Raw genomic sequence first — 10,325 nt, 5'->3', positions numbered from 1 at the left:
TTTGCTTCCCGGAGTAGCCACGGGCTGTACCCGTAGCTCAGCACGTGGGGCTCGGCGAGAGCTTCGCGGTGATATGCTGTGGGTCCCGTAACTCCTTCCGGATCAAAAGTTATGCCCGTCTGAAGGGTGGGGGACCAGAACCTGCGCACGGGAGCGTACGCTATGAAAGAATAAAGTGCGGGGCTATTGACGGGTGCGATCATACCAGCACTAATGCACCGGATCCCATCAGAACTCCGAAGTTAAGCGTGCTTGGGCGAGAGTAGTACTAGGATGGGTGACCCCCTGGGAAGTCCTCGTGTTGCACCCCTTTTTGCGAGTGCGTTCATTTTTTTTTTTTTATTTCCGTTCAGTTGGTCTTGCTGCGGCCCGAAACTCGACTAGCGGTTGGCGGGCGCGAGGACAAAAAGGTACGGCAATCCCCACGAGCCCGTGACGAGCGGGTCCCACAACCTTAAACGTGCCGAAAAACAGTAGCCGCGAACTAAAAGTGGCCGAAATGGCTCGAAACGGCCTCTTTTTGCTTCCCGGAGTAGCCACGGGCTGTACCCGTAGCTCAGCACGTGGGGCTCGGCGAGAGCTTCGCGGTGATATGCTGTGGGTCCCGTAACTCCTTCCGGATCAAAAGTTATGCCCGTCTGAAGGGTGGGGGACCAGAACCTGCGCACGGGAGCGTACGCTATGAAAGAATAAAGTGCGGGGCTATTGACGGGTGCGATCATACCAGCACTAATGCACCGGATCCCATCAGAACTCCGAAGTTAAGCGTGCTTGGGCAGAGAGTAGTACTAGGATGGGTGACCCCCTGGGAAGTCCTCGTGTTGCACCCCTTTTTGCGAGTGCGTTCATTTTTTTTTTCTTATTTCCGTTCAGTTGGTCTTGCTGCGGCCCGAAACTCGACTAGCGGTTGGCGGGCGCGAGGACAAAAAGGTACGGCAATCCCCACGAGCCCGTGACGAGCGGGTCCCACAACCTTAAACGTGCCGAAAAACAGTAGCCGCGAACTAAAAGTGGCCGAAATGGCTCGAAACGGCCTCTTTTTGCTTCCCGGAGTAGCCACGGGCTGTACCCGTAGCTCAGCACGTGGGGCTCGGCGAGAGCTTCGCGGTGATATGCTGTGGGTCCCGTAACTCCTTCCGGATCAAAAGTTATGCCCGTCTGAAGGGTGGGGGACCAGAACCTGCGCACGGGAGCGTACGCTATGAAAGAATAAAGTGCGGGGCTATTGACGGGTGCGATCATACCAGCACTAATGCACCGGATCCCATCAGAACTCCGAAGTTAAGCGTGCTTGGGCGAGAGTAGTACTAGGATGGGTGACCCCCTGGGAAGTCCTCGTGTTGCACCCCTTTTTGCGAGTGCGTTCATTTTTTTTTTTTTATTTCCGTTCAGTTGGTCTTGCTGCGGCCCGAAACTCGACTAGCGGTTGGCGGGCGCGAGGACAAAAAGGTACGGCAATCCCCACGAGCCCGTGACGAGCGGGTCCCACAACCTTAAACGTGCCGAAAAAACAGTAGCCGCGAACTAAAAGTGGCCGAAATGGCTCGAAACGGCCTCTTTTTGCTTCCCGGAGTAGCCACGGGCTGTACCCGTAGCTCAGCACGTGGGGCTCGGCGAGAGCTTCGCGGTGATATGCTGTGGGTCCCGTAACTCCTTCCGGATCAAAAGTTATGCCCGTCTGAAGGGTGGGGGACCAGAACCTGCGCACGGGAGCGTACGCTATGAAAGAATAAAGTGCGGGGCTATTGACGGGTGCGATCATACCAGCACTAATGCACCGGATCCCATCAGAACTCCGAAGTTAAGCGTGCTTGGGCGAGAGTAGTACTAGGATGGGTGACCCCCTGGGAAGTCCTCGTGTTGCACCCCTTTTTGCGAGTGCGTTCATTTTTTTTTTTTTATTTCCGTTCAGTTGGTCTTGCTGCGGCCCGAAACTCGACTAGCGGTTGGCGGGCGCGAGGACAAAAAGGTACGGCAATCCCCACGAGCCCGTGACGAGCGGGTCCCACAACCTTAAACGTGCCGAAAAACAGTAGCCGCGAACTAAAAGTGGCCGAAATGGCTCGAAACGGCCTCTTTTTGCTTCCCGGAGTAGCCACGGGCTGTACCCGTAGCTCAGCACGTGGGGCTCGGCGAGAGCTTCGCGGTGATATGCTGTGGGTCCCGTAACTCCTTCCGGATCAAAAGTTATGCCCGTCTGAAGGGTGGGGGACCAGAACCTGCGCACGGGAGCGTACGCTATGAAAGAATAAAGTGCGGGGCTATTGACGGGTGCGATCATACCAGCACTAATGCACCGGATCCCATCAGAACTCCGAAGTTAAGCGTGCTTGGGCGAGAGTAGTACTAGGATGGGTGACCCCCTGGGAAGTCCTCGTGTTGCACCCCTTTTTGCGAGTGCGTTCATTTTTTTTTTTTTATTTCCGTTCAGTTGGTCTTGCTGCGGCCCGAAACTCGACTAGCGGTTGGCGGGCGCGAGGACAAAAAGGTACGGCAATCCCCACGAGCCCGTGACGAGCGGGTCCCACAACCTTAAACGTGCCGAAAAACAGTAGCCGCGAACTAAAAGTGGCCGAAATGGCTCGAAACGGCCTCTTTTTGCTTCCCGGAGTAGCCACGGGCTGTACCCGTAGCTCAGCACGTGGGGCTCGGCGAGAGCTTCGCGGTGATATGCTGTGGGTCCCGTAACTCCTTCCGGATCAAAAGTTATGCCCGTCTGAAGGGTGGGGGACCAGAACCTGCGCACGGGAGCGTACGCTATGAAAGAATAAAGTGCGGGGCTATTGACGGGTGCGATCATACCAGCACTAATGCACCGGATCCCATCAGAACTCCGAAGTTAAGCGTGCTTGGGCGAGAGTAGTACTAGGATGGGTGACCCCCTGGGAAGTCCTCGTGTTGCACCCCTTTTTGCGAGTGCGTTCATTTTTTTTTTCTTATTTCCGTTCAGTTGGTCTTGCTGCGGCCCGAAACTCGACTAGCGGTTGGCGGGGCGCGAGGACAAAAAGGTACGGCAATCCCCACGAGCCCGTGACGAGCGGGTCCCACAACCTTAAACGTGCCGAAAAACAGTAGCCGCGAACTAAAAGTGGCCGAAATGGCTCGAAACGGCCTCTTTTTGCTTCCCGGAGTAGCCACGGGCTGTACCCGTAGCTCAGCACGTGGGGCTCGGCGAGAGCTTCGCGGTGATATGCTGTGGGTCCCGTAACTCCTTCCGGATCAAAAGTTATGCCCGTCTGAAGGGTGGGGGACCAGAACCTGCGCACGGGAGCGTACGCTATGAAAGAATAAAGTGCGGGGCTATTGACGGGTGCGATCATACCAGCACTAATGCACCGGATCCCATCAGAACTCCGAAGTTAAGCGTGCTTGGGCGAGAGTAGTACTAGGATGGGTGACCCCCTGGGAAGTCCTCGTGTTGCACCCCTTTTTGCGAGTGCGTTCATTTTTTTTTTTTATTTCCGTTCAGTTGGTCTTGCTGCGGCCCGAAACTCGACTAGCGGTTGGCGGGCGCGAGGACAAAAAGGTACGGCAATCCCCACGAGCCCGTGACGAGCGGGTCCCACAACCTTAAACGTGCCGAAAAACAGTAGCCGCGAACTAAAAGTGGCCGAAATGGCTCGAAACGGCCTCTTTTTGCTTCCCGGAGTAGCCACGGGCTGTACCCGTAGCTCAGCACGTGGGGCTCGGCGAGAGCTTCGCGGTGATATGCTGTGGGTCCCGTAACTCCTTCCGGATCAAAAGTTATGCCCGTCTGAAGGGTGGGGGACCAGAACCTGCGCACGGGAGCGTACGCTATGAAAGAATAAAGTGCGGGGCTATTGACGGGTGCGATCATACCAGCACTAATGCACCGGATCCCATCAGAACTCCGAAGTTAAGCGTGCTTGGGCGAGAGAGTAGTACTAGGATGGGTGACCCCCTGGGAAGTCCTCGTGTTGCACCCCTTTTTGCGAGTGCGTTCATTTTTTTTTTTTTATTTCCGTTCAGTTGGTCTTGCTGCGGCCCGAAACTCGACTAGCGGTTGGCGGGCGCGAGGACAAAAAGGTACGGCAATCCCCACGAGCCCGTGACGAGCGGGTCCCACAACCTTAAACGTGCCGAAAAACAGTAGCCGCGAACTAAAAGTGGCCGAAATGGCTCGAAACGGCCTCTTTTTGCTTCCCGGAGTAGCCACGGGCTGTACCCGTAGCTCAGCACGTGGGGCTCGGCGAGAGCTTCGCGGTGATATGCTGTGGGTCCCGTAACTCCTTCCGGATCAAAAGTTATGCCCGTCTGAAGGGTGGGGGACCAGAACCTGCGCACGGGAGCGTACGCTATGAAAGAATAAAGTGCGGGGCTATTGACGGGTGCGATCATACCAGCACTAATGCACCGGATCCCATCAGAACTCCGAAGTTAAGCGTGCTTGGGCGAGAGTAGTACTAGGATGGGTGACCCCCTGGGAAGTCCTCGTGTTGCACCCCTTTTTGCGAGTGCGTTCATTTTTTTTTTTTTATTTCCGTTCAGTTGGTCTTGCTGCGGCCCGAAACTCGACTAGCGGTTGGCGGGCGCGAGGACAAAAAGGTACGGCAATCCCCACGAGCCCGTGACGAGCGGGTCCCACAACCTTAAACGTGCCGAAAAACAGTAGCCGCGAACTAAAAGTGGCCGAAATGGCTCGAAACGGCCTCTTTTTGCTTCCCGGAGTAGCCACGGGCTGTACCCGTAGCTCAGCACGTGGGGCTCGGCGAGAGCTTCGCGGTGATATGCTGTGGGTCCCGTAACTCCTTCCGGATCAAAAGTTATGCCCGTCTGAAGGGTGGGGGACCAGAACCTGCGCACGGGAGCGTACGCTATGAAAGAATAAAGTGCGGGGCTATTGACGGGTGCGATCATACCAGCACTAATGCACCGGATCCCATCAGAACTCCGAAGTTAAGCGTGCTTGGGCGAGAGTAGTACTAGGAAGTCCTCGTGTTGCACCCCTTTTTGCGAGTGCGTTCATTTTTTTTTTTTTATTTCCGTTCAGTTGGTCTTGCTGCGGCCCGAAACTCGACTAGCGGTTGGCGGGCGCGAGGACAAAAAGGTACGGCAATCCCCACGAGCCCGTGACGAGCGGGTCCCACAACCTTAAACGTGCCGAAAAACAGTAGCCGCGAACTAAAAGTGGCCGAAATGGCTCGAAACGGCCTCTTTTTGCTTCCCGGAGTAGCCACGGGCTGTACCCGTAGCTCAGCACGTGGGGCTCGGCGAGAGCTTCGCGGTGATATGCTGTGGGTCCCGTAACTCCTTCCGGATCAAAAGTTATGCCCGTCTGAAGGGTGGGGGACCAGAACCTGCGCACGGGAGCGTACGCTATGAAAGAATAAAGTGCGGGGCTATTGACGGGTGCGATCATACCAGCACTAATGCACCGGATCCCATCAGAACTCCGAAGTTAAGCGTGCTTGGGCGAGAGTAGTACTAGGATGGGTGACCCCCTGGGAAGTCCTCGTGTTGCACCCCTTTTTGCGAGTGCGTTCATTTTTTTTTTTTTATTTCCGTTCAGTTGGTCTTGCTGCGGCCCGAAACTCGACTAGCGGTTGGCGGGCGCGAGGACAAAAAGGTACGGCAATCCCCACGAGCCCGTGACGAGCGGGTCCCACAACCTTAAACGTGCCGAAAAACAGTAGCCGCGAACTAAAAGTGGCCGAAATGGCTCGAAACGGCCTCTTTTTGCTTCCCGGAGTAGCCACGGGCTGTACCCGTAGCTCAGCACGTGGGGCTCGGCGAGAGCTTCGCGGTGATATGCTGTGGGTCCCGTAACTCCTTCCGGATCAAAAGTTATGCCCGTCTGAAGGGTGGGGGACCAGAACCTGCGCACGGGAGCGTACGCTATGAAAGAATAAAGTGCGGGGCTATTGACGGGTGCGATCATACCAGCACTAATGCACCGGATCCCATCAGAACTCCGAAGTTAAGCGTGCTTGGGCGAGAGTAGTACTAGGATGGGTGACCCCCTGGGAAGTCCTCGTGTTGCACCCCTTTTTGCGAGTGCGTTCATTTTTTTTTTTTTTATTTCCGTTCAGTTGGTCTTGCTGCGGCCCGAAACTCGACTAGCGGTTGGCGGGCGCGAGGACAAAAAGGTACGGCAATCCCCACGAGCCCGTGACGAGCGGGTCCCACAACCTTAAACGTGCCGAAAAACAGTAGCCGCGAACTAAAAGTGGCCGAAATGGCTCGAAACGGCCTCTTTTTGCTTCCCGGAGTAGCCACGGGCTGTACCCGTAGCTCAGCACGTGGGGCTCGGCGAGAGCTTCGCGGTGATATGCTGTGGGTCCCGTAACTCCTTCCGGATCAAAAGTTATGCCCGTCTGAAGGGTGGGGGACCAGAACCTGCGCACGGGAGCGTACGCTATGAAAGAATAAAGTGCGGGGCTATTGACGGGTGCGATCATACCAGCACTAATGCACCGGATCCCATCAGAACTCCGAAGTTAAGCGTGCTTGGGCGAGAGTAGTACTAGGATGGGTGACCCCCTGGGAAGTCCTCGTGTTGCACCCCTTTTTGCGAGTGCGTTCATTTTTTTTTTTTTATTTCCGTTCAGTTGGTCTTGCTGCGGCCCGAAACTCGACTAGCGGTTGGCGGGCGCGAGGACAAAAAGGTACGGCAATCCCCACGAGCCCGTGACGAGCGGGTCCCACAACCTTAAACGTGCCGAAAAACAGTAGCCGCGAACTAAAAGTGGCCGAAATGGCTCGAAACGGCCTCTTTTTGCTTCCCGGAGTAGCCACGGGCTGTACCCGTAGCTCAGCACGTGGGGCTCGGCGAGAGCTTCGCGGTGATATGCTGTGGGTCCCGTAACTCCTTCCGGATCAAAAGTTATGCCCGTCTGAAGGGTGGGGGACCAGAACCTGCGCACGGGAGCGTACGCTATGAAAGAATAAAGTGCGGGGCTATTGACGGGTGCGATCATACCAGCACTAATGCACCGGATCCCATCAGAACTCCGAAGTTAAGCGTGCTTGGGCGAGAGTAGTACTAGGATGGGTGACCCCCTGGGAAGTCCTCGTGTTGCACCCCTTTTTGCGAGTGCGTTCATTTTTTTTTTTTTATTTCCGTTCAGTTGGTCTTGCTGCGGCCCGAAACTCGACTAGCGGTTGGCGGGCGCGAGGACAAAAAGGTACGGCAATCCCCACGAGCCCGTGACGAGCGGGTCCCACAACCTTAAACGTGCCGAAAAACAGTAGCCGCGAACTAAAAGTGGCCGAAATGGCTCGAAACGGCCTCTTTTTGCTTCCCGGAGTAGCCACGGGCTGTACCCGTAGCTCAGCACGTGGGGCTCGGCGAGAGCTTCGCGGTGATATGCTGTGGGTCCCGTAACTCCTTCCGGATCAAAAGTTATGCCCGTCTGAAGGGTGGGGGACCAGAACCTGCGCACGGGAGCGTACGCTATGAAAGAATAAAGTGCGGGGCTATTGACGGGTGCGATCATACCAGCACTAATGCACCGGATCCCATCAGAACTCCGAAGTTAAGCGTGCTTGGGCGAGAGTAGTACTAGGATGGGTGACCCCCTGGGAAGTCCTCGTGTTGCACCCCTTTTTGCGAGTGCGTTCATTTTTTTTTTTTTATTTCCGTTCAGTTGGTCTTGCTGCGGCCCGAAACTCGACTAGCGGTTGGCGGGCGCGAGGACAAAAAGGTACGGCAATCCCCACGAGCCCGTGACGAGCGGGTCCCACAACCTTAAACGTGCCGAAAAACAGTAGCCGCGAACTAAAAGTGGCCGAAATGGCTCGAAACGGCCTCTTTTTGCTTCCCGGAGTAGCCACGGGCTGTACCCGTAGCTCAGCACGTGGGGCTCGGCGAGAGCTTCGCGGTGATATGCTGTGGGTCCCGTAACTCCTTCCGGATCAAAAGTTATGCCCGTCTGAAGGGTGGGGGACCAGAACCTGCGCACGGGAGCGTACGCTATGAAAGAATAAAGTGCGGGGCTATTGACGGGTGCGATCATACCAGCACTAATGCACCGGATCCCATCAGAACTCCGAAGTTAAGCGTGCTTGGGCGAGAGTAGTACTAGGATGGGTGACCCCCTGGGAAGTCCTCGTGTTGCACCCCTTTTTGCGAGTGCGTTCATTTTTTTTTTTTTTATTTCCGTTCAGTTGGTCTTGCTGCGGCCCGAAACTCGACTAGCGGTTGGCGGGCGCGAGGACAAAAAGGTACGGCAATCCCCACGAGCCCGTGACGAGCGGGTCCCACAACCTTAAACGTGCCGAAAAACAGTAGCCGCGAACTAAAAGTGGCCGAAATGGCTCGAAACGGCCTCTTTTTGCTTCCCGGAGTAGCCACGGGCTGTACCCGTAGCTCAGCACGTGGGGCTCGGCGAGAGCTTCGCGGTGATATGCTGTGGGTCCCGTAACTCCTTCCGGATCAAAAGTTATGCCCGTCTGAAGGGTGGGGGACCAGAACCTGCGCACGGGAGCGTACGCTATGAAAGAATAAAGTGCGGGGCTATTGACGGGTGCGATCATACCAGCACTAATGCACCGGATCCCATCAGAACTCCGAAGTTAAGCGTGCTTGGGCGAGAGTAGTACTAGGATGGGTGACCCCCTGGGAAGTCCTCGTGTTGCACCCCTTTTTGCGAGTGCGTTCATTTTTTTTTTTTTATTTCCGTTCAGTTGGTCTTGCTGCGGCCCGAAACTCGACTAGCGGTTGGCGGGCGCGAGGACAAAAAGGTACGGCAATCCCCACGAGCCCGTGACGAGCGGGTCCCACAACCTTAAACGTGCCGAAAAACAGTAGCCGCGAACTAAAAGTGGCCGAAATGGCTCGAAACGGCCTCTTTTTGCTTCCCGGAGTAGCCACGGGCTGTACCCGTAGCTCAGCACGTGGGGCTCGGCGAGAGCTTCGCGGTGATATGCTGTGGGTCCCGTAACTCCTTCCGGATCAAAAGTTATGCCCGTCTGAAGGGTGGGGGACCAGAACCTGCGCACGGGAGCGTACGCTATGAAAGAATAAAGTGCGGGGCTATTGACGGGTGCGATCATACCAGCACTAATGCACCGGATCCCATCAGAACTCCGAAGTTAAGCGTGCTTGGGCGAGAGTAGTACTAGGATGGGTGACCCCCTGGGAAGTCCTCGTGTTGCACCCCTTTTTGCGAGTGCGTTCATTTTTTTTTTTTTATTTCCGTTCAGTTGGTCTTGCTGCGGCCCGAAACTCGACTAGCGGTTGGCGGGCGCGAGGACAAAAAGGTACGGCAATCCCCACGAGCCCGTGACGAGCGGGTCCCACAACCTTAAACGTGCCGAAAAACAGTAGCCGCGAACTAAAAGTGGCCGAAATGGCTCGAAACGGCCTCTTTTTGCTTCCCGGAGTAGCCACGGGCTGTACCCGTAGCTCAGCACGTGGGGCTCGGCGAGAGCTTCGCGGTGATATGCTGTGGGTCCCGTAACTCCTTCCGGATCAAAAGTTATGCCCGTCTGAAGGGTGGGGGACCAGAACCTGCGCACGGGAGCGTACGCTATGAAAGAATAAAGTGCGGGGCTATTGACGGGTGCGATCATACCAGCACTAATGCACCGGATCCCATCAGAACTCCGAAGTTAAGCGTGCTTGGGCGAGAGTAGTACTAGGAAGTCCTCGTGTTGCACCCCTTTTTGCGAGTGCGTTCATTTTTTTTTTTTTATTTCCGTTCAGTTGGTCTTGCTGCGGCCCGAAACTCGACTAGCGGTTGGCGGGCGCGAGGACAAAAAGGTACGGCAATCCCCACGAGCCCGTGACGAGCGGGTCCCACAACCTTAAACGTGCCGAAAAACAGTAGCCGCGAACTAAAAGTGGCCGAAATGGCTCGAAACGGCCTCTTTTTGCTTCCCGGAGTAGCCACGGGCTGTACCCGTAGCTCAGCACGTGGGGCTCGGCGAGAGCTTCGCGGTGATATGCTGTGGGTCCCGTAACTCCTTCCGGATCAAAAGTTATGCCCGTCTGAAGGGTGGGGGACCAGAACCTGCGCACGGGAGCGTACGCTATGAAAGAATAAAGTGCGGGGCTATTGACGGGTGCGATCATACCAGCACTAATGCACCGGATCCCATCAGAACTCCGAAGTTAAGCGTGCTTGGGCGAGAGTAGTACTAGGATGGGTGACCCCCTGGGAAGTCCTCGTGTTGCACCCCTTTTTGCGAGTGCGTTCATTTTTTTTTTTTTATTTCCGTTCAGTTGGTCTTGCTGCGGCCCGAAACTCGACTAGCGGTTGGCGGGCGCGAGGACAAAAAGGTACGGCAATCCCCACGAGCCCGTGACGAGCGGGTCCCACAACCTTAAACGTGCCGAAAAACAGTAGCCGCGAACTAAAAGT

The 10,325-nt window shown here is 55.8% G+C and overlaps 18 non-coding genes and 2 pseudogenes across 18 annotated transcripts; all 20 read left to right on the top strand.

Moving 5' to 3' along the window:
- The first annotated feature begins 191 nt into the window (after nucleotides 1-191).
- LOC148922607 (5S ribosomal RNA) lies at nucleotides 192-310 on the top strand. The gene has a single exon (XR_016133445.1). It is a non-coding gene; the product is annotated as a 5S ribosomal RNA (ribosomal RNA).
- Nucleotides 311-710: 400 nt separating this feature from the next.
- Nucleotides 711-830, top strand: LOC148922606 (5S ribosomal RNA). The gene has a single exon (XR_016133448.1). It is a non-coding gene; the product is annotated as a 5S ribosomal RNA (ribosomal RNA).
- A 400-nt stretch (nucleotides 831-1,230) lies between these two features.
- On the top strand, nucleotides 1,231-1,349 carry LOC148922605 (5S ribosomal RNA). Its single transcript, XR_016133443.1, has one exon. It is a non-coding gene; the product is annotated as a 5S ribosomal RNA (ribosomal RNA).
- Nucleotides 1,350-1,750: 401 nt separating this feature from the next.
- Nucleotides 1,751-1,869, top strand: LOC148922604 (5S ribosomal RNA). Its single transcript, XR_016133442.1, has one exon. It is a non-coding gene; the product is annotated as a 5S ribosomal RNA (ribosomal RNA).
- Nucleotides 1,870-2,269: 400 nt separating this feature from the next.
- Nucleotides 2,270-2,388, top strand: LOC148922603 (5S ribosomal RNA). Its single transcript, XR_016133441.1, has one exon. It is a non-coding gene; the product is annotated as a 5S ribosomal RNA (ribosomal RNA).
- Nucleotides 2,389-2,788: 400 nt separating this feature from the next.
- Nucleotides 2,789-2,907, top strand: LOC148922602 (5S ribosomal RNA). The gene has a single exon (XR_016133440.1). It is a non-coding gene; the product is annotated as a 5S ribosomal RNA (ribosomal RNA).
- A 401-nt stretch (nucleotides 2,908-3,308) lies between these two features.
- LOC148922601 (5S ribosomal RNA) lies at nucleotides 3,309-3,427 on the top strand. Its single transcript, XR_016133439.1, has one exon. It is a non-coding gene; the product is annotated as a 5S ribosomal RNA (ribosomal RNA).
- Nucleotides 3,428-3,826: 399 nt separating this feature from the next.
- On the top strand, nucleotides 3,827-3,947 carry LOC148922600 (5S ribosomal RNA). Its single transcript, XR_016133447.1, has one exon. It is a non-coding gene; the product is annotated as a 5S ribosomal RNA (ribosomal RNA).
- A 400-nt stretch (nucleotides 3,948-4,347) lies between these two features.
- On the top strand, nucleotides 4,348-4,466 carry LOC148922599 (5S ribosomal RNA). The gene has a single exon (XR_016133438.1). It is a non-coding gene; the product is annotated as a 5S ribosomal RNA (ribosomal RNA).
- Nucleotides 4,467-4,866: 400 nt separating this feature from the next.
- LOC148922598 (5S ribosomal RNA) lies at nucleotides 4,867-4,968 on the top strand (annotated as a pseudogene).
- Nucleotides 4,969-5,368: 400 nt separating this feature from the next.
- Nucleotides 5,369-5,487, top strand: LOC148922597 (5S ribosomal RNA). The gene has a single exon (XR_016133437.1). It is a non-coding gene; the product is annotated as a 5S ribosomal RNA (ribosomal RNA).
- A 400-nt stretch (nucleotides 5,488-5,887) lies between these two features.
- Nucleotides 5,888-6,006, top strand: LOC148922596 (5S ribosomal RNA). Its single transcript, XR_016133436.1, has one exon. It is a non-coding gene; the product is annotated as a 5S ribosomal RNA (ribosomal RNA).
- Nucleotides 6,007-6,407: 401 nt separating this feature from the next.
- Nucleotides 6,408-6,526, top strand: LOC148922595 (5S ribosomal RNA). The gene has a single exon (XR_016133435.1). It is a non-coding gene; the product is annotated as a 5S ribosomal RNA (ribosomal RNA).
- Nucleotides 6,527-6,926: 400 nt separating this feature from the next.
- Nucleotides 6,927-7,045, top strand: LOC148922594 (5S ribosomal RNA). The gene has a single exon (XR_016133434.1). It is a non-coding gene; the product is annotated as a 5S ribosomal RNA (ribosomal RNA).
- Nucleotides 7,046-7,445: 400 nt separating this feature from the next.
- LOC148922593 (5S ribosomal RNA) lies at nucleotides 7,446-7,564 on the top strand. The gene has a single exon (XR_016133432.1). It is a non-coding gene; the product is annotated as a 5S ribosomal RNA (ribosomal RNA).
- Nucleotides 7,565-7,964: 400 nt separating this feature from the next.
- On the top strand, nucleotides 7,965-8,083 carry LOC148922592 (5S ribosomal RNA). The gene has a single exon (XR_016133431.1). It is a non-coding gene; the product is annotated as a 5S ribosomal RNA (ribosomal RNA).
- Nucleotides 8,084-8,484: 401 nt separating this feature from the next.
- On the top strand, nucleotides 8,485-8,603 carry LOC148922591 (5S ribosomal RNA). The gene has a single exon (XR_016133430.1). It is a non-coding gene; the product is annotated as a 5S ribosomal RNA (ribosomal RNA).
- Nucleotides 8,604-9,003: 400 nt separating this feature from the next.
- Nucleotides 9,004-9,122, top strand: LOC148922590 (5S ribosomal RNA). Its single transcript, XR_016133429.1, has one exon. It is a non-coding gene; the product is annotated as a 5S ribosomal RNA (ribosomal RNA).
- Nucleotides 9,123-9,522: 400 nt separating this feature from the next.
- On the top strand, nucleotides 9,523-9,624 carry LOC148922589 (5S ribosomal RNA; annotated as a pseudogene).
- A 400-nt stretch (nucleotides 9,625-10,024) lies between these two features.
- Nucleotides 10,025-10,143, top strand: LOC148922588 (5S ribosomal RNA). Its single transcript, XR_016133428.1, has one exon. It is a non-coding gene; the product is annotated as a 5S ribosomal RNA (ribosomal RNA).
- Nucleotides 10,144-10,325: the final 182 nt, after the last annotated feature.

This window comes from Salvia hispanica, unplaced genomic scaffold, assembly GCF_029641045.1.
Source record: "Salvia hispanica isolate PSC_SH4W2 unplaced genomic scaffold, Shi_PSC_v1 Unplaced_Contig_0027, whole genome shotgun sequence".
Lineage (NCBI taxonomy): Eukaryota > Viridiplantae > Streptophyta > Magnoliopsida > Lamiales > Lamiaceae > Salvia > Salvia hispanica.
This window is presented reverse-complemented; position numbering and strand designations above follow the sequence as displayed.